The 23113-nt window shown below is 38.6% G+C and overlaps 1 non-coding gene across 1 annotated transcript; it reads left to right on the top strand.

Annotated features, from left to right (window-relative positions):
* Positions 1–11061: 11061 nt before the first annotated feature.
* Positions 11062–11167, top strand: LOC143634490 (small nucleolar RNA R71). The gene has a single exon (XR_013153864.1). It is a non-coding gene; the product is annotated as a small nucleolar RNA R71 (small nucleolar RNA).
* The last annotated feature ends 11946 nt before the right edge of the window (positions 11168–23113 follow it).

Genomic DNA, 23113 nt, shown 5'->3' with positions numbered 1-23113 from the left:
AATTCGGCTATAAAAATTCGCACGAACGCATATGTACAAAACACCTTTAGACTTCTCCAAATGATCTCAAAATTCATATGTGATCAAAATACATCAAATCTGAGTTCCCAGAAAAATTTCTTAATTTTTGAAGTATTTTAGCTATTTTTCCCAAATAAACGTCCCAATTCGGTAATAAATTCGGCAAATATTCTCGGATGGTCGAAAAATTACCAAATTTGAACAGGGACTCAATGACATGGTCTCTGATGTCCCTGAAAAATTTCAAGGCCTAATAATATGCACATCACAACCTTAATATAAATAGCCCGTAATCGAGTAAATCGGTATTACCTTTGCGGTTTTGGTTCGTTTTCGCTCTCTTAATCCAATTTTCGGGTTCTTGTGCTTCTATATAAGCTAGATACAGGTACTATATCACAAAACAAGCAATTTTTCATCAACATAACAGCCCTTAACTTAGGGTTTCGGCTGGTGCACAAAAACGAACTTTTGAACCGTAAAAACACCGTTTCAACCCTTTAATCCGTGTTTATGGCCAAAAAAACTATCAAACCAGGTTCCTTACCATGTGTATGATCAAAACATGTTTATGGACCATTTTTAGGGTTTTTACATGGTTAGGAATGATTTTTAGCAATCAAGACATGTTTATATGTTGTTAAACGAATTTAAACGAGCCGAAAATCGATTATTTAAGACATTCTTACCTAGTTTCTTGCTGGTTATGGCTGGAGAACAGCTTGTGTCCAGAAATTTCAGGAAAGTGATGTTGTAAAATATCTCAAAACTAGTTTATATGTGAAAGGAAAAGAAAAGGGGAAAAGTCTTCTTTGGCGGGCTGGGCTCGTTGGGTCCCCTTTTGGGCCCATTTTGCCCACTTTTCTTGATTTACGTGCCCGAACGTGAAATTCCAAGTCCAAATTTATTTCGGGTTGGGTTTTTGGTACGAAAAATATATCGGGTACGAAAAACAGTGCGAAAACGAGTGTTTTTCGGCTATTTTTGTGTAAATTTATAAAAACATACTATACGTTTGTAAAAATCAAAAATATTTTCACGGATCGCTTAAAACATTTCAATTAAGTATTTGGTAAGTCGTTTTCAGCTTAACGGATGATACAATGCTTGGTTTGTAACTATCTTTCACGTTTAAATCTATAGCGGATAGTTAAACGAGCATGTTTTCGTTTAACTTGTTTGCTATCGAACTAAGGCCATATTACTAATATTTTAGCTTGCATAGATCGTATATCACTTATAGATGGCACCCCAGGATATCCGGACCATAACCAGACCCGTTTGGTTATTCGTTTGTTCGCTACGCAATAAACAGTTAAACGCTTATTCGAGTTTTCTAAGTACTAAGGTGTACTCGGTTTTGCCACGGATGTCACACTCAACAACTTGGGAGATTTTTTATGTGAACCAAAATCGTTCTCCATCGTCAACATATGCCGCATCATCGCATTCTGAGACGCTAATGCATAATAATTTGTCATGTTTTGGAAGATTTTGACAAACTTTGAAACAACAGGGACTAAACTTGACAAAGGATGAAAAATATTTTAACGAATGAGACTTGGTACTGTAGACACGAATGACTTATGAAGAATGAGACAATGACATGAATGAGAATACTTTATATGACAACTGAATTATACCATTTAGACGAACGAAGGATACGAATGAATGACACAAATAGGAAAGAACACAAATGAGTATAGCGAATGAATCAGATAATGAATGAGTTCCTGGTAGTGAATGAGTATGACGAATGAATTAATAAGCGAATGAGGACATGAATAACATCATAACTAATGACATGATTTATAACGAATAGGCAATTATTAGTGGATGACAGCTGCCAGATTCTGTTACATCCATCTAACGAATGAACTAACACGAATGAGCATTCATGTTAACGAATTAACATTCATATCTTCAAACAAGTCGAGAAATCCAAACTAATTACCAAGCCAAATCAAATCCACTGAAATCTAGTCAAACTACTCGCAAACTCATTTAAAACCAATCTGTACTCGTCCGAATCCACAAACCAATCCAATTCAACATTCAAACTCAAACCTCATTCCCACCATTAACACAAAACTTTCAAACTTTCAAATCACTGAAATCTAATACAATTAAACCAGTTTAACCTTAAGAACTAACACTCGTAATCAATCCTTAGCCATTTCAATCTCAATTATACTTGATTACTAGTTCAATTGTTCGAAACGATTAAGTCCGAAAACAGTTTAATCAATCAATTGATGAGTTAATTGATCAATTGAAAACAATACGATACTAGTGAGACACGAATCAATCACAGATCTGAACGATAGGCTCTGATACCAATTGAGAAACCATAATCGTTTTTAAGGATCTAGTTCATTGATGACAACAATTGATTCGATGATACAATTAGGAATACGATTAGGTTTACAAAGTGTTTGTGTGTGTGTGTGTGTGTTTCTGGAGTGATTTCGGCAGAGTAACGAGAGGATTCAATAATAACATAACTTCTCATTACTTTAGAATACTTTACAGGAATATTTGTAGGCAATGAGGTCATTCATTAAACATGTCTTAACGAATGACACTTATTCGTTACAAAATATATTTAAGTAATACGAATGGCCCACATTTGTTTATCTCATTCGTTGACAAGCTTTAATGAATGAGCTTTACATTTAGTGAATGTGTCACATTTGTGAAGCTATAAAGAATGTTCCCTACATAATATAACAAATGGGCTTATAATTACCAAAACTACCCCTATACATTAAATTCTAATATAATAATACTTTATAAAGACCGAGACGTAAAACTATGTGCTAACAAATAAGAACAACCCGATGTTCAGCAAACTAGTATTATACAATAGCAACAACTTGAAGCTCTTGTTGCTGAACCACAACAAAAAGAAGATCAACCTACCGTAGCTGGGTGAGTTGGTGAGCCTAAGAACAACATAGTGGCATTTTTGGGTCAAAACTTCTCGGATCATGCAACATTCGGAGATTTTGTTATATTTTTACGATGATCAAGAATATACCGAGCCATAACAATAAATCTCCCCATGTATTACAGAACTATTAGAGGTGGTTTTGACCAGTGCCGCATAATGTTGCAATCTGCTATAGTTACCTTAGTGTTGAACAAGAGATTGCTATTTTTTCATTTGAAGGAATATTACACGACAAAGACAACCAAGTTTCTGATATATCCTCGATTCCTTCAAATGGTTATTGATCATTTAGTGACAAGCTTGCCTAAGAATCCAGAAGTTACTAATGATCGAATCAACTTGGAACAACTTGAAGCTCTTGTTGCTGAACCACAACAAAAAGAAGATCAACCTACCGTAGCTGGGTGAGTTGGTGAGCCTAAGAACAACATAGTGGCATTTTTGGGTCAAAACTTCTCGGATCATGCAACATTCAGATATTTTGTTATATTTTTACGATGATCAAGAATATACCGAGCCATAACAATAAATCTCCCCATGTATAACAGAACTATTAGAGGTGGTTTTGACCAGTGCCGCATAATGTTGCAATCTGCTATGGTTACCTTAGTGTTGAACAAGAGATTGCTATTTTATCATTTGAAGGAATATTACACGACAAAGACAAACAAGTTTCTGATATATCCTCGATTCCTTCAAATGGTTATTGATCATTTAGTGACAAGCTTGCCTAAGAATCCAGAAGTTACTGATGATCGAATCAACTTGGAACATATAAATGAAGATACAATAAAGAGGTTGATCATTTATCATGGCAAGAATGAGAAGACAAAGCCAAAGTTTAAACGTTTGATTGGGCATCTGGCCAGTGAGTTACACCATCCACCACCAAATGATCGTTGTATACACAATGATTCAGAATTTGAACGCGAAGACAATCAAGGTGGTGGTGGTGGTGATGGTGGGCCTAATGGTGGTAATGGTGGTGTCGCGACACATAAACGAAAAGCAAATGGAAAGGCCGTTGCTACAGATGACCGTCCAAAGAGAAGACGAATGGGTACTGGTGTATATAGACAAGAACCAGAACAGCTTGTTCCGAGAACTATTCCTGTTACTACTCCTCCTACACCTGTGATTACTACTACTCCAAGTACTCTAGTGGTTACGCTGGTGACTATTGCATTGACATATCCGAGATTCTCATCGATACCTCAATCAAGCTTACGACCAATACAAACTCCTATTTCTCCTCCACAACAAGCTACTACAACTGAAAAAGCCTCACAGTGTCTGTTGGATTTGTGGCAAGACCTATTATGATGCTCACTCCTCTATTTATGCAGTTCAATAGACCGCAAGGTACTTTGATGCCACTTCCTTTCGGTTTCTATAATCTATCAGTTCGGTAACAAATGTTTCATCTTACAAACCTTGTTCATTTACAAGCTACACAGATGAATGTTAATTATGTGTTTCAAGAAAATATACGGACTGATTAGTTGAAGATGATGAGGGGGATACAAAATTTGAATAGGGAAATTGATAAGTTGAGAGCCCTGGTGACTGCTCAGGGAGAGAATATAGAGAAACAAGATGAACCGATCCTTCAATTGCAATGTAAAGAAGATATGTTAAATAAATTGAAGTATCGGGATCATGATAATGATCCTGAAGCGGGCTAATTTGATAAGCAACCAAGTGCCTCAACATCTGGTCCAATGCCTACTGAGGGGGAGTCTAGTGGAAAACAAGTTGTGGTTTATCAAGATTCTACCTAAGTACAACCCGTTAACGCGTTGAAAGTTAAGACCTATAAGACTAACCTATTTGTTAATATGACTGGGGCTATTATGAGTATGGTTAATGGAGACAAAATAGAAGAAGGCAAGTTTGTTGATCATGGTTTGAAGAAAGAAAAAATCTCCATTTTATTGAATATGAACAAGGAGGATGTGGAGGATTTGGAGACACGAGTGGATGTTGAAGTTGAGGATGTTGGAGATGTAGAAGTTGATCCAAGTATTCCGTATGGGGATACTTGTTATAATGATGTAGAGATGGAATATGTTACTCCCGAGGAATGTCACGACTTATACATGAAGAACCATTCTATTTAGGGGATTTCTTTCTTCACTGCAGAGCATTATAAAATGGCAGAGGAACAGTTGGAAAAAGAAAAGAAGAAAGAGAAAGGTAAATGTATTGGGTAAATGTATTGGTTAATAAAATGATTAAGTTATAAAGAAGGATCACACACTGGGGTACCGGATTAGCCTCGGGGCCCGTTTCCATTTATTTAGTCTGATTTAAGAAGAAACGCGCACAATCTATCCGGATTGTCCAGGTTTCTCATAGAAAAGTTCGTTTTTACTTAATTAATCCAAAAATATGATTTTTGATCACTCTTGGTGTTTTGATATTCCCGCAGGTTCGTTAATCGCGAACTTGCCGGTTTTTATAAAAATTAAATTTGCTTAATCTTCAAATTATCATAATTAATTAACCATTAATCATTAAATTATGAAAATTTAGCCACTTATCAATTAAAATATGTAGATTTTCATAAAAATATTTTTGGAATTATTTACTGATTTATTAATTTATAAAAATTTATTTTATCAGCTATATTTCGCCTCAAAATCGTCCGTTTATCCCAAACAATTTCCAAAAATTCCACCAAAATTCCTGAATACTAAAATCTTGTCCCAAAAAAACCTGTATTAATTCCAGAATGTAAAAAGCTTTTTCAATATTCTTTCCGGCCCAAATTCGGCTATAAAAATTCGCACGAACGCATATGTACAAAACACCTTTAGACTTCTCCAAATGATCTCAAAATTCATATGTGATCAAAATACATAAAATATGAGTTTCCACAAAATTTTCATAAATTTTGGAGCATTTTAACTATTTTTCCCCATTAAACGTCCCAATTCGGTAATAAATTCGCCAAATATTCTCGGATGGTCGAAAAATTACCAAATTTGAACAGGGACTCAATGACATGGTACCTGAAGTCCCTGAAAAATATCAAGTCCTAATAATATACACATCACAACCTTAACCTAAACAGCCCGTAAGCGAGTGTTTCGGCATTACCTTAGCGGTTTTGGTTCGTTTCCGCCTTTCTAATCAACTTTTCAAGCTCTTGTGCTCCTATGTAGGCTCGATAAAATTCCTATATCACAAACCAAGCAAATTTTCATCAACGTAACAACCCTTAACTTAGGGTTTCGGCTAGTGCACAAAAACGAACTTTTGAACCATAAAAACGCCATTTCAACCCTTTAATCCGTGTTTATGGCCAAAAAAACTATCAAACCAGGTTCCTCACCATGTGTATGATCAAAACATGTTTATGGACCATTTTTAGGGTTTTTACATGGTTAGGAATGATTTTTGGCAATCAAGCTATGTTTATATGGTATTAATCGAGTTTAAACGAGCCGAAAATCGATTATTTATGACATTTTTACCTAGTTTCTTGATGGTTTTTGATGGAGAGCAGCTTGTGTCCAGAATTCTCATGAAAAATATGTCACAAAATATCTTAGAACTTGTTTAAATATGAAAAGGGTTTAAGGGGGGAAAAGTCTTCTTTGGCGGGCTGGGCTTGTTGGGCCCCCTTTTGGGCCCATTTGGCCCACTTTTCTCGATTTATGTGCCCGAACATGAAATGCCGAGTCCAAATTTATTTCGGGTTCGGTTTTTGGTACGAAAAATATATCGGGTTCGACAAACAGTGCGAAAACGAGTGTTTTTCGGCTAGTTTTGTGTAAAATTATAAACACATACTATATGTTTGTAAAAATCAAAAATATTTTCACAGATCGCTTAAAGCATTTCAAATAAGTGTTTGGTAAGTCTTTTTCGGCTTAACGGATGATACAATGCTTGGTTTGTAACTATCTTTCGCGTTTAACTCTATAGCGGGTAGTTAAACGAGCATGTTTTCGTTTAACTTGTTTGCTATCGAAATAAGGCCATATTATCAATATGTTGGCTTATAATAGACATATATCTTATATATATGGCCCCTCGGGATATATGGGTCATAACCAGATCCATTTGGTTAATCGTTCGTTCGTTACGCAATAAGCGTTTAATCGCTTATTCGATATATGAATACTAAGGTGTACTCGGTTTTGCCACGGATGTCACATTGTCCCTCTTCGAATGTCTTTCTTCTTAGCATAGAATCGTGCACTCTCTTCATCTTATCTTTATAAGCGGATGCACATTCGTAAGCTTCATCTCTCAACTCTTCCAACTCACATATATTCAACTTCCTCTGTTTACCTGCACACTCATAATCTAGGTTAATATTCTTAACCGTCCATAATGCACGATGGGCTAGCTCAACAGGTAAATGACACCCTTTCCTGTAAACCAACCGATAAGGGGTGGTTCCGATAGGTGTTTTATAAGCGGTGCGGTAAGCCCATAAAGCATCATTTAGTTTATTCGACCAATCTTTCCGATCGGGCCTTACAGTCTTTTGTAAAATCTCTTTAATTTGCCTATTAGAAACCTCCATTTGCCCACTCGTTTGAGGGTGATATGGAGTGGCGATACGGTGGTTTACGCCATACGGTTTAAGTAGTTTTCCAAAATTGAAGTTTTTGAAATGTGAACCCCCATTACTAATGATAATGCGGGGGACACCAAAATGTGAAAACATGTTAGATTAGACAAACTTACAAACAATGGTATGGTAATTCGTCTTGGTGGAGATTGCTTGTACCCACTTAGACACATAATCAACCGACACCAAGATATAAAGATTACCAAATGAATTGGGGAACGGGTCCATGAAATCAATCCCCCAAACATCAAAGATGTCGACAACGAGGATTGGTTGCATGGGCATCTCGTCCCTCTTTGAAATACCCCCCATTTGTTGGCATCTAACACAATTCTTAACAAACGCTACTTCATCATTAAAGATGGTAGGCCAAAAGAATCCGCACGCAAGCACGCGATGTCCTATCTTCTGGCCGTTGAAATGGCCTCTACAAGCCGATGAGTGGGCATGATGCAAGACACTCCTAATCTCTTCCTCCAGTATGCAATGCCCCTTCACTTGGTCCGCTCCAACCTTGAACAAATCCGGATCTTCCCACACATAGTATTTTACCTGCGAGAGGAAGTGCTGCTTCTTCTTTCTTGGCCAAATCTCCGGAATTGAATCTGCAACAAGAAAATTAATAATGTCAGCATACCATGGCAATCTTGAAACTGAAAACAATTGCTCATCTGGAAACGACTCATTGATGGACCTCTCGTTTTCCTCCTCCTCTTCTTGTCCCATAAGTCTTGACAAATGATCCGCTACCACGTCTTCATTTCCTTTCTTGTCACGAATCTCCCTATCAAACTCCTGGAGCAGTAAAATCCATCTGATCAAGCGTGGCTTTGCATCCTTCTTCTCCATCACGTACTTGACTGCGCTGTGATCTGAAAACACAATAACCTTGCACCCCAAATGTAAGATCGAAACTTATTAAGTGTATATACTACCGCAAGCAACTTCTTTTCTGTAGTGGTGTAATTAATTTAAGCATCGGAAAGGGTTTTGCTCGCGTAGTGTATGGCAACGGGCTTCTTATCTACCCGTTGACCCAACACGGCCCCGACCGCGTAGTCACTTGCGTCACACATGATCTCAAATGGAAATGACCAACCAGGTGACAACAAGATCGGGAATTCAACTAATTTGTTTTTTAGTACATTAAAAGCCTTAAGATATGGTTTAGAGATGACATTAAAATTCTTAATGAACTGTCGGTAAAAATCGGCATGACCCAAAAATGCCCTTACCCCTTTTATATTAGTGGGTGGTGGTAAATTAGATATGACTTGGATTTCTCCCGGTCAACCTCAATCCCCCTACTTGAGATGACATGTCCCAAAAACGTCCCTTCTTGAACCATGAAGTGGCTCTTTTCCCAACTTAAGACCAAATTCATTTCCACACATCTTTTTAAAACTTTAGTTAATTCATTCAAGCATTTTTCAAAAGATGAATCGAAAATCAAAAAATCGTCCATAATAATTTCAAGTGAATCCCCGACCATACATGAAAAGATACTCATCATACACCTTTGAAAGGTGGCCGGGGCATTACACAAACCGAAAGGCATTCTCCTAAATGCGAAAGTGCCGTATGGACACGTGAAAGTGGTCTTATGTTGGTAATCGGGGTGGATAGCAATTTGATTGTACCCCGAATAGCCATCTAAAAAGCAATAAAATTTATGTCCTGCACGTTTCCCGATGATTTGTTCAATGAATGGCAAGGAAAAATGATCTTTGGATGTTTCCGCATTCAACTTTCTATAATCCACACAAATTCGCCGCCCGGTTACCGTTCGGGTGGCAATTTCCTCACCTTTCTCGTTACGGGTTATCTGAACACCTGCCTTCTTCGGAACCGTTTGTGTTGAACTTACCCACGTGCTACCTGAGATCGGGAAAATGATGCCCGCATCCAACCACTTCAAAACCTCCTTCTTCACTACCTCCCTCATATTTGGATTCAACCTTATTTGTGCGTCATGAGAGGGTTTTTCCTTAGGATCGGTGATGATTTTGTGTATAATAATGGATGGGCTGATCCCCCTCAAATCTGCTATTGTCCAACCAATCGCCGCCTTATGCTCTCTCAAGACTTCCACCAACGCCTTTTCTTGATACTCTTCCAAATTTGCGGTGATGATAGCCTGTAAAGTCTCTCCCTCTCCCAAGAACACATATTTGGGATGTTTCGGGAGCTCCTTCAACTCCACCGCCAGCGAACTTTCCAACGATTGTCTTAACTTTGAATCAATAGTGTCGGGCAACCTTTCTACCTGCTAAGACCATGGCGGTTTCCCAATACTTGCAGCATATAAATCTACCGCCTCTTCCTCTTCTTGCAATTGCAACACATGATCAACCGTTTCCCTGCAACAAATAGCACACTCCTTTATGACATCATCCTCACTTTCATGAGGGTTCAACCCGTTGGTGACTTCAGCCATGAAGCATTTGTCACTCATCAGAGGGTTAGAAACGTTTGAAAACACATTAAACCTAAGATTCTTATTACCAAAAGCCATGTCCACTACCCCGGTTCTACAATTAATTAAAGTATTCGCGTTGACCAAAAAGGGCCGACCGAGAATCACGTTCGGTTGTCGTTTCGGGTCAACTATCACGAAATCTAGAACCAGAAGTCAACCGGGTAATAAAAATCTTCTATCTTTACAATCACATCGGTCACGATTCCCCCACGAAGCTTAAGTGTCAAATCGGCCAACACCACGGTGGTGTCGGCTTTTCTAAGTGGACAAAAGTCATATTGGTCGTATAAGCTTCCCGGGAGAATACTCACTCCGGCTCTAAGATCTAACAACGCACTTGTCATTTTAAAATCACCCACTTCAATGGGTGGGAAGATACCCGTCAAAACCGAACTCACATTTGCAGTTAAGTCTACTTGTTTGGGCAACTTGTGAGTTCGTTTTTTAGTACACAAGTCTTTTTAGTATATAGCATATGCAGGAACTTGTTTAATTGCATCTATGATGGGTAAATTGATTTTAACTTGTTTAAATACTTCCCATATTTCCTCCTGCTGTGGGCCCCTCTTCCTAAGTGCCGATGAGGTTTCGGGGTTTACCAATGCCCGAGGAAACGGAACGGTTTTACTCGTTGACCCCATCTCCTTGGCAGTTGGTTTTGGCCGCCACAGTACCAATGCCCGAATAAATGTTGGTGTTGGCCGCCACAGTACCAATGTTGAATAAATGAGGTTGAAATTGAACCGAGAACTAATCTTCATTCTCATCATTAGTAAAATGTGGTTGAAATTGAACCGAGAACTAAACTGAACACAGGAACTAAATAAGCCGTCATTCTCACTTAGGAAGAGGGGTCAACAAGTAAAATTGAACCTCAAACTAAACCGAACACAGTACCAATGTTGCCAATCTTCATTCTCATCATTAGTAAAAAACGACCCATTTGTGGTCGATTGAAGATCACGCACATCGTCACTCAATAAACCGTCATGAAACGCCTTTATCAATTCCCACAATATTATCCCATGATGAGGACAAATCCTCAGTAACCTCTTGAATCTCGCAAAAGCTTCATGGAATGTTTCACCCGATCCTTGTTGAAAATTTCTGATAGAAGTTCGGGCCTCGGACGTTTTTCGTGGTATGTAATACTCATCCAAAAACTACTGCGCCAAATCTTGCCACATGTAGATACTCGCTAACGGTAAAGAGAAGAATCACTACTTCACTAGATCTTTGAGACTGAATTGAAAACCACCAGCTTGACTTCATCAGCCATGAAGCCTTGACTTGAGATGGTGGCACCATTAAACTCGCTCAAGTGCAGGTATGGTCCTTCAGTTTCCTTCCCATGAAAAGTAACGCCCGTTAATTCCAATTTCTAGAATTAAGGATTGTAGAGTATGTATAATTCTCGGGATTTATCCGACGTTCCTCAGAAGCCTTTACGTCATCCCGGTACGTCTCATCGCTTAACATTTCTTCCAAGTTGCATTATTATTATTTTCCGGGGGCTAGAATGAAAAACTTTTATAATACAACACTAAACAAAAAACCTAAACCCTAGATGCAGCAGCAGCAGCGATCAGACCAAAGCACAGCCCCCCTCCCTTTCTTTGCTTCGACTTTTTGATCAATTACAAGCTCCTAGAAGTAGTTCAAGGTATGTACTACAAGCCCCAACACTCTTTTTGTTCACCCCTAATCGTTTTGATGCTCAATTTTTCTGGAACTTTTCGTTGGACAGATTTTCAGCCAAGGTGTAATTAACCCACTTCCTGTGGATAAAAATTAGAGTTTCCGGTGTAGAAAGATCCCCAGGTATGGCATTTACATCATATTAAAATATCATGGCCATTGGAGGTGTTTAGGTCGGTCAATCGATTTAGTTCGAAAACTAGGGTTTACCGGGTGTAGGATTGACAATTGTTGAGTTTGATGCGTTAATTGATCGGATGACCGACCAAATCAGCTTGTACAGCCCTGGGGGGTTTAAGGGCTGTGGAAAAAATTATTTTTTTTGATGCTCGGGGCTGTTTTGGTTGGTGCTTGGTCAATCGAGTCAGCGGTGCGCGAATTTTTGCTTAATTGTCAAATTGAGAGTTGTAAAAAGGAACCGTCAACCCTATCAACTCGGGTGACTTAATTATGATGAATGAAAGGATTAAAATAGGAATTTGGTCCATTTGGGGCTGATTCATTTAACAAATAGTTTTAAGGTTTATTACGCGCGTATTCGACTCGATTTGTTTACCCTTGGGCCTTGGGCCAAGTTGTTGGGCCTTGGGCCGAGTTGTTGGGCTTGAATGGCCTATTAGACAAGAGTGTTCTTACGGTCTAGCTTAGTAACACGTTGTGTCTACTTTACAGGCCCTTGCTTGTGACTGTGCACTTAGGGATTTCCTAGCTCGTTTCAGGTGTTCGATTGATTTCAGGTGAGTTCATGATGCCCCCTTTTTACTCTTGTTACTTTTGGGCTAGCATGCACACCTAAGTGTTTTCCTACACGATGAAATGTTTTAAACGAATTTATATAGGCTTGCTAGTATATGGTAGGCCTTGGGATGTTAAATATATATATATATATATATACACATTGTTGCTTGGCCTATATTTGGCGATGTTGTAGTCGTTTCGACTACTGATGTTGTGTATGCCTACTTCGTGTTTGCATGCACTGATGTTACATGTTTGGGTTGTACGTTTGCTCGACCCTGATATTATACGTGGATGTTATATATATATACTGTTATATATATAGGGATGTTATTGAAAGGATGTTTACATATACATTTTGTATATGTATGTATGAGGATGTTTAGTTTCCGGTAATGATGATTTGATGGATGCACCCTTTTACTTTTTAAACTTTTGGTATGACTATCATAATTATTACTACTGATATCATTTACTTAAAACTTGAACTCACTCAGCTCAAGCTGACTTTGTGTGCATGTTAGTGTGAGTTTCAGGTTAGGAAGAGGATGCCTTATTGCTTGGACGTGCACGAAGCTACTTGGACGGTGAAGGGCATACGGGAATTGAAGATTATATTATTAAAAATTTATTTTTAAAAGTTTTTATTTAAAGATAATTATTTTGATTTTTGGGCAAAATTCCCGGGTTTTGGGAACTCATTTACTGATTTACGTTTTCCGCCGAATTATACTCTGTGATGCTTATTTTAATGGAAAGAATTGTTTTTAAGTTTAACTATTTTACAAGTGTTTTGAATGATTACCAACTGTGGGGTTCCTGGGGTTCGGGGCCTTACAGGTCAGGTTGCTTTGTCTTACCGAAAACGTTCTTCCTTCTCTAACCGGGATTACAAAGGGAAGAGGCTTCGTGGCCACTTGTGGAATAAAGTGGCTTTGAACTCCATGAACGGGAGGCGAAACAAATTCCCTGGGACCCCATCATCAAACTCATACTCAGGAAATTGCAGCTCGGGAATCTCTTGTCTTCTTTGGGCTCGACGGTTTCTTGGTTGTTGGACTGACTCGGGTGTTTGGTGGGGGGGGGGGCTTATTGCTGTCTTCTATAATATCGACCCCCTTGACCATCTTCCATCTCATCCTCATCCTCATATTCTTCAAAATCATCAAACAACCTTCGCTGATTAGCTACTCTTTCAAATTCAAATTTGAATTGATTATTTGGTGGTTCAAACCGTATGGAACGATCGTCTCTCATATGGTACTGTCTTTGAGCTCTGCGGTTTCGGTTTTGGTTGATGTGTTGTTTTAGTGGTGGTAAGTCATCGAGTGGAGGATTTTGTGGAATGTGTTGTGGAACGGGTTGTTCTTGATTAGGCGGTCGGTTAAGATTGTTGGGTTTTAGTGGTAATTGGATTGGTTATGGATGTTTGAATGAGATTTGGTATTGATTTGGACTGAATTAATTTTGATTTGAGCTTTTACACAAATGGCGGATTAACGTGAAAAGTTGAATTAAGGTCTGGTTTGTTCGGAATAGAGTTCGAATTGTGTTCGTAGTAGTTCGGAATAAATTTTCGACTGTTTTGAGATAGGTTTTAGATTGTTTCGGACGAGTTTGCACTGAGTTTGAACTACGGACATTGTTGAACTGATGAAGACTGATTCGTTAAGAATGAAGACCGATTTGTTAGTTTGAATCTTCATTCGTCAGTAATTTGACATTACATTCGTGTAAAAATTAACGGATCATTCGTTATATGTGTTCATTCGTTAAAACCTGATTCAATAAACCAACATTCGTTAAAACACTATTGACATTCACTATCATAACACCATTCGTTACTCATTAGTTGACCATAACACATTCGTCAAAGCTGCTCATTCGTTAAAGTCCATTTGTGAAACCACATTCGTTAAACAGTATTATTTATTCGTGAATAGTGGTCTTTCGTGGAATACAAGATTCACTTTTTGTCAAATCAAGTCCTTTGACTTTCTACTTGTGACAAATTATAGCATCACCAAATAAAGCCTCGTATTACGCACTTGCCTCTCAGTACGTTCTAATGCAACAAATGCTGACGATGGACAATGAGATTGGATCTCACAACAAGTGTCCCAAACTACTCAAATTGTCAAGATTTGCACGTTGGGAACTGAGATTTAAAGCTCATACTGGGTCTGTTAATCCTAGCAGTGTGAGACATCTAGATGTAGTGTATAAGAAACCACAACTGGGAAGCGAATCACTAGGGTTCACGGATAAGGAATTTCATATGTATGAAGCAAATGAGTTCAAGGATGCTGAGAACGAGACAATAGCATACTCTACTTTGACTATGGCTCTTCCCGAAAGTATATTTCATCAATTTAGCTATATCAAGACGTGTGCTTCATTATCTGCTTCCCTGAAAACAAGATGCTTAGGGAATACACTTGAGAGCAAAATGACGTTAGTAGAAACCGTTCAACTTATCTGAACTGGTTTTCTATCATCTGAAGGAGAACATTACAAGTCGACACAAATTCTGGTGTATCCAAGATTCCTTCAGTTGATTATTGACGATCTGCAGCCGACACTATTTAAGGACCCAACTAGAGGATTTGATGAAGTTTGAACACATTAATTCCGAGACGATGAGGAGTTTACGTACTTACAGGAACAAGAGTGTTCAAGATAGGCCGCGGTACAAGCGTCTGACTGTCCATCTTGCCAATATAGAATACGAGGCGCCATCTCACGATCGTTGGGCTCATGATGATTCAGACTCTAAGCGTGAGGGTCATGATGGTGGTACAGGTGGTGATGATGGTGGTAATGATAGTGGTCAGGGGCCGAGTGCGGAGTTAACTTATGCTCAGAAGCGTAAGCGTAAGGGTAAGGAGCCGATGGTAGAAAAGGGCGAGAAACCGAAGAAACAAAGGGTTAGACGGAGCTCGGGAATCGAGATTCCAAGCCAACCATTTATATCTACGAGGCCGTCTACACCTACTTCTATTCCTATTTCTCCTACTCCTCCAATGATTCCTAGATCTCCTGTTGTTTCTAGATCTCCAACACCGATGCAGATGCTAGTATCTCCGGTGCCGCCAACGATAACTTTGGTGACGACAGCTATGTAAGATCCGTGTTTTGATGATGTTTTACAGACTGTGCTTGCACGTATGCCAAGTCCTCGTCCTCCTACTCCGACTACACCAGCAAGTCCAACTGTGTTGCAAAGACCTGAGCATTCTTTCATGTCATTCAATCGTCCTCAGGGTCCTATGCAACCAGTGCATCCGAATTTCTACAGCATGTCTCCAAATGCTCAGATGTTTCATTTGCTAAACTTGCTACATCTACAGCAAACCCAGATGCAAGCAGATCGAGTCTCTCAAGAACATATGCAGCGGAATATGTATAGACATATTCAGTTTATCCAGAAAGAAAACAGGAATTGAAGGACCTAGTTGCTGCTCAGGGGGGAGAGATTGAATAAGCAGGAGGAGATCATACTTCAACTGACATGCATAGACAATGAATTGAAGAAGCTGAAGAACGATGATTGTAATGCCCGTTAATTTTGGTTCCAAGAGTTAAAGCTTGTAAAGTATGTATTACTCTTGGGATTTAACCGATGTTTCTCGGGAGCCTTTACGTCATCTCGGTACGTTAAATTATCCAACCTTTCCTTCCAAGTTACCATATCCCTTAAACTTTGAGGGCTAATATGTAACATTTATTTTATATCATAGAATAATGAAAAACCCTAACCCTAAACCCCATGCGCAGCCGATCGGACCAGACCCCCTTGGCGATTTTTCTTCTGTGAAGCCAGGTTTCAACCGTAAAAACTTCAATTCAAGGTCGGTTTTATGATTCCCCATGTCTTTTACACCTTAATTGATCATATTAACGCGCTTATTGGTCGTTAAGGTTGAGTTTTGATGATAACAGTTTGCTGACAGATTCATATAAGTTCATTGTAGGGTCTGTAACGTGATAATAATCCATTGTTTTTGATTGATTCTTCTTTCCATGATGTTCTACTTTGAGTCTAGTTTCCAGAAAGGTATATTATGTAATTTTTGGACAAGATTTGAATGGTTTTTATGAATTTATAAAATCGAGTGTCAAAGCTGATCCGGGATGATGGATTCTGGTCTGTCTTCCCGACATCATAACTCTTTTTCAACAAGTCCAAATTAGTTGGTTCCACTTCTGGAACTTAATATTTTGAGTTAAGAATCAAACCTAATTGGAATCATTTAATTTGGTTTGTTAATGAATTTTATAAAAATAAAACCATTTTGTTGCGCACTGAAATAGCTGCACATACCTTGCTGTGTTGAAGGAATTTTTATAATTTTTGTGTCCAATAGGAAAATATAATAAAAATATTTTATAATTTAGGCTTAACCGGTGGATGTTCAATTGTGTTCTTGTCGGGGCTGTTTGAAGTGAGTTTTTGCACCAAAATCTTCCTAGGTATGTCCCGTATATCATACTTAAAGATCATGTTTATAGGTGTTCGTTAAGTTGATCAACTAGTTGTAGTTTGATTGTTAGGTTCGGTTGACTAGAATTGTAGTTTGGCGCGTTTAACGCGAGGGTTGAAGTGATAAACGACCAATTCAGCTCGGGGACACTCGGTTTGATGTACGGGCTGTTCAAAATTCATTTTTATAAGTTATGGGGCTGAATTGGTTGTCGGTTACTCCAACGGGTAGGTACAACGCGCAATTTCGTTTATTGAGTAGTTGGTGCGTCGTACTTGCGAGTTACCGACCCATTTGACTCGTGTAGCGTCGTGTGGACTTGTTGGCTATGATTTTATGATGTTGGGTCCACACGAGGCTGAGTTGAATGTTAATGGCCTAAACGACTCTTAAACGCGCATATCGGTATCACCTAGTGCTTCCGGGGGTAATTTGGGAATTCTTTATTCCCGGGAGTACCTAAGGGTCGATTTGGTGAATGTGAGACCTCGAGGGCTGTTGTGAGTAAGTTTGATGAGGTCGAGGGTTTAGGTAACTCGAACCATGTTAGGACGTCTCGTAGGATAAACGAGTCATCTTTATGTCATTAGTATTGATTGAATGTAAACCGACAGGTGTTTGAGTTTTGGGATTTCTTAGGGATTCTCTAGCTCGTGATGAATCTGCGTCTTGTGTCAGGTGAGTTCATGATTCCCTTTTTACTCTTTTAAACTTTGGGCTAGCATGCACACCTAAGTGTTTTTCTTACTTGATGAAATGTTTTAATCGATTTTATATAGGCTTGCTAGTATATGGTAGGCCTTGGGATGTTAAATATATATTTATACACATATATACATTATTGTTTGGCCTATATTTGGCGGCGTTGTAGTCGTTTCGACTACGGATGTTGCGTATGCCTACTTTCTGTTTGCATGCATTGATGTTACGTGTTTGAGTTGTACGTTTGCTCGACCCTGATGTTATACGTGGATGTTATAAATATATATATTGTTATATATATGTGGATGTACTTGAAAGGATGTTTATATATATATATATATATATATATATATATATATATATCTTTGGTATATGTATGTGTGAGAATGTTTAGTCTTCGGTAACGATGACTTAACTGATGCACTCTTTTTACTTTAAAAACTTTTGGTATGTCTACCATATTTGTTATTACTGATATTATTTACTTAAAACTTGAATTCACTCAGCTCAAGCTGACTTTGTGTGCATGTTAGTGTGAGTTTCAGGTTAGGAAGAGGATGCCTTATCTCTTGGACGTGCACGAAGCTACCTGGACGGTGAAGGGCATACGTGGATGGAAGATTTTATTATTGAACATTTTATTTTAAAAAGTTTTATAAAATATAATTAAATTGGTTTTGGGCAATATTCCCGGGATTTTGGGAACTTATTTTATTATTTATGTTTTCCGCTGAATTATACTCTGTATTGGTTATTTTAATGAAATGAATCATTTTTAAGTTTAAATATTTTTACAAGTGTTTTGAATGATTACCAACTGTGGGGTTCCCGGGGTTCGGGGCCTTACAATGATCAAGATCCTGATGAGGGCGGTGTTGGTGACTAGCAACCGGGCGGTAGTAATACACCATCAGCGGGTAATCATGTTGGGTCAAGTACTGGTGGTAGTGGTGAGGGAAACAACATGCAGATCATTCCCTACAAGGACTACACCAGAGCAAAGCCGATCGACATGATTCTGGCTAACATGATTCTGTTTGTGGGGATGAACGGGGTAGCATGGTAAACACGGACGAGATCGAAGAGGGTGAATTTGTTGACCATTCTCTTACAAAAGAACAAATTACCCTACTTCTGGATCTAAACGAGGACGAGGTGGTGGAATTAGGAAAGACTGTTGATGTGGATATTGAGTTTGAGGAAAGTGATAATCTTGGCATTCCACGTGGGAATGTGCCTGAGTATGAGGAAGTAGAGGTGGAAGATGTGACTGCTTGAGGAGTATCCCGATATGTACGCGTCGACCAATTCTGATTCGGGTATTCAATTTTTCTTGACACAACACTTTGAGGCAGCAGAACAACGTCTTCGTGAAGAAAGAGATAGGTGGAATAAAAAACCTAAGACAAGTCATCTGTCAACTAAAGAGAAGAAGAGAAAACGTGCTTTGGATGGTATGTTAGGACAAGACATCAAACGCAGAACAAGATGATCGAGACCTTTTGATACAACGAGCAAGAAGAAATCAAGCAAGCGAAGGTCCGAGCATCGGCATACCAAATGAAGAAGTACAAGAGCTCTAAAGAAGTCAAAGGTAATTTGGTCGCGTGGTAGTACGATGCTAAGCTTAAGGTATATATTGTCAAGTGGGAGCACAGTATTTATTATTTTAAGTGTATTCACGACGTGCTAACGATTCCACGATGGGATGTGAGAACCTAAGCCAACCGACTGTTTGTTCATCGGGGAAAAGACCAATGGGCTTCATGGTTCTTTGATCATCTCCTGTATGAAACCAGATACGATTTCAAGTTCTTCAAGCCACAGGTACCGACACACAAGTATATCGACGAGATAGATCCTCGCACCGGCTGGAGAAAGATGATCTTGCAGGTCAAGCCGCCAAAGACAATGAAGAGGGCACCGATGAAGATCTTCCCTCAGAGTCTGTTCACCATGTTCAACCGATGGTATTATGATAATAGGACGGGTGAAGTGGTTATCGTATAGGGTACAGGATCGAACACGAGGTTTATTTGTGTTATTGATCCGATGTGGCTCGTTAACTTATCGGAGTCTGATAACGATGAACTATTTCATAATCAGATTCGATTTTCTAATGCAAGCGATTACGATCTTTTTATGCAATTTCAACGCGTTGTTTGTGTTTATTATGCATTCAAGATTCACAGTTGTACTGACAGGAAGACGAAGATGTTCTAGAAGGGAAGAATAAAGAGCTCGAGACGAGGGGGAGTTTGTTGATACATCAAACGTGCGTCTCGGTCTTTATCGTATTATTGTATTAAATTTTATTATTGTAAGGGCATTTTGGTAAATATAGCCCATTCGCTCCATTGTGAGACCATTCGTTACCCCGTAATGAATGTGTCACATTTGTATTAATGTAAGTCACATTCGTTAACCAAGATTAACGAATGGGACATACGAATGTGGGGGGCATTCGTCTTGTAATGTATAACAAATGTGTTTATACATTCTTTTGATAGTAATGTAACGAATGACACCATTCGTTAAGGGATAACTTAACGAATGGGTAATCCTCTATATATACTCTGTTATCTATCATTAATGTAACAAGTCTTTTGGGAAATCGTTTGAGTACTATTACTCTGTCCATTTGCTCTCGGAATACAAAGACAAACACACAATAACGTATAATCATTGTTCTAATCGTGTTGATATCATGAACAGCACGTCGTCATCATAGATCTAGATCCTGATCAAGCTTCACAGGCTTTCTCAAGTGGTATCAGAGACTTTCTAATCAGATCTTCGTGCTTGTTCTGTTTGAAATTGTATCATTTCAGTTCAGAATTGATCAATTCAAACATAAATTGATTGATTCATCGATTAAACAGTTTTCAGCGAAAGAGAGTGTACCAGTTAAGTGTAATTGAACGAGTTTAAGAGTAATTAGACTTAGGATTAGTGGTAATTGGATTGGTTATGGATGTTTGAATGAGATTTGTTATTGATTTGGACTGAATTAAGTTTGATTTGAGCTTTTACGCTAATGGCGGATTAACGTGAAAAGTAGAATTGAGGTCTGGTTTGTTCGGAATAGAGTTCGGAGTGTGTTCGTAGTGGTACGGAATTGATTTCCGAGTGTTTTGAGATAGGCTTTAGATTGTTTCGGACGTTTTTGAACAGAGTTTGAATTACAGACATTGTTGAACTGATGAAGAATGATTCGTTAATGATGAAGACCGATTCGTTAGTTTGAATCTTCATTCGTCAGTAATTTGACATTACATTCATGTAAAAATTTACGGATCATTCGTTATACGTTTTCATTCGTTAAAACCTGATTCGCTAAACCAACATTCGTTAAAACACTATTGACATTCACTATCATAACACCATTCGTTGACCAGAACACATTCATCAAAGCTGCTCATTCGTTGCCTATACAACATTTGTTAAAGTCCATTCGTGAAACCACATTCGTATAAACAGTATTATTCATTGTGAACAGTGGTCTTTCGTGTAATACAAGATTCACTTTTTGTCAAATCAAGTCCTTTGACTTTCTACTTTTGACAAATTATGGCATCACCAAATCAAGCCTCGTATTACGCACTTGCCTAGTTGCCTCTCAGAATGTTCTGATGCAACAAATGCGGACGGTGGATAATGAAATTGGATCTCACAACAAGTGTCCCAAACTACTCAAATTGTCAGAATTTGCACGTTGGGAACCGAGATTTAGAGCTCATATTGGGTCTATTCATCCGAGCAGTGTTAGACATCTTGATTTAGTGTATAAGAAACCGCAAATGGGAAGTGAATCACTGGGGTTCACGGATAAGGCATTTCATATGTATAAAGCAAATGAGATCAAGGATGTTGAGAACGAGACAAAAGCATACTCTACTTTGACTATGGCTCTTCCCGAAAGTATATTTCATCAATTTAGCCATATCAAGACGTGTGCTTCATTATTTGCTTCCCTAAAAACAAGAAGCTTAGGGAATACACTTGAGAGCAAAAAGACGTTAGTGAAATTTCAATTTAGAAATTTTTCGCTTTTCAAGAACGAGACTATGGAAAAGTTGATTAGTCGTTTTTGTCATCTCGTTGCTGAGATGTCTACGGTTAAATTAGAACCGACTGAAGTGGACAAGATTGACACGTTAAAGAATGCGTTACCACCATCGTAATCAACATTCTTGCTTGTGCTTAAATAAAATGGTTATTTTCGAAATGATAAGCTTATTGCTGATGAGTTCATTAACAAGTTCGAAGATAGAGAGTACGATATGAAATGTCAAAATGCTCTTAAGGATAAGCAAAATCCTACTCTCTATGGAGGGTCTTTACCAGCAAGCACCACTTCGGGTTCTGTTCCTATTACAACATTCTACACTCAGAATTCTCAAGATGGGTCTCCTAACTGTAATGCAACTCCTAACGTATGCTTTATGGCATCAGGAGCCAATACGAGTTCAGGATCGAGTCAATCAAGCTCTCCGCCTAATGTAAATTTGAAGGAAGCGGAGCAGCAGTCCGCGTTCTTATGCGCATTCATGACTTCTTACGAATAATTAGTTGGGAGTAAGATTGCTACAAGCGAACTAACGGATGAAGACTATGATCAGATTAACCCTGATGACCTAGAACTCATGGACCTGAAATGGAACATGGCAATGATCGTGCGTCAAGTAAAGCGGTTTATGCAAAGAACCGGCAAGGATCTACCTACTTTGAACAAGAAGGTTGGATTCGATAAACTAAAGGTCAAGTGTTACAATTGTGGTGATTTTGGACACTTTGCCAAAGAGTGTGATAAGCCAAAGAAAGAGTGTTCGGGTCCTCGTAATGCTGATAGGTCTTCTAGGAAAAGTTCTTCTGTACCTGAGAAGAAGAAACCATCAGATGGGCATCAGGTTAAAGTGGCTAGTTCACAAGCTCTAGTGGTTAATGACGGGTTAGATTGGTCACAACGGTTGTTGGGTAACCAGGTAAATCTCACCGTGGTTGAACCCGAGGAGCATTTTGAAGATGCAAGTAGTGATAACTTAACTGAAGAAAGTGACGGTTCAGAACCTGAGATGGATTCTGATAACTCATCTATTGAACAAACTGAATCTTTTTCCTGTATGGCAAAGATCGAGGAGGTTTGTCCTAACTCTTCTTTTAAATTATCCATGAATGAGTCACACGAGACAATAACGACCCAAATCGTTACCGAGTGTGAGAGTTGTGGTGAACTCAAGTGTAAACTTGAGTCTTCTTTACAACAAAATACTCTATTCATGGATGAGCTTTCCATGATAAATGATTGCTTTAGACAAAAATTCAAACTTTTAGATCAATCTACTCTTAAAATCAAGAATCTGTCTGAAAGTAATCATGATTTGAAAGCGGAAGTTAGTTACAAACTCGTGATTATTAAGCAACACTTTCTGTAGGTTCTCAAAATCCGA

Source organism: Bidens hawaiensis, unplaced genomic scaffold (assembly GCF_021521415.1).
Source record: "Bidens hawaiensis isolate Kalapana, Puna unplaced genomic scaffold, B.hawaiensis_p1.1 tig00007050_1, whole genome shotgun sequence".
Lineage (NCBI taxonomy): Eukaryota > Viridiplantae > Streptophyta > Magnoliopsida > Asterales > Asteraceae > Bidens > Bidens hawaiensis.
The sequence above is the reverse complement of the archived record's forward strand: the minus strand, read 5'-3'. Positions and strand labels throughout refer to the sequence as shown.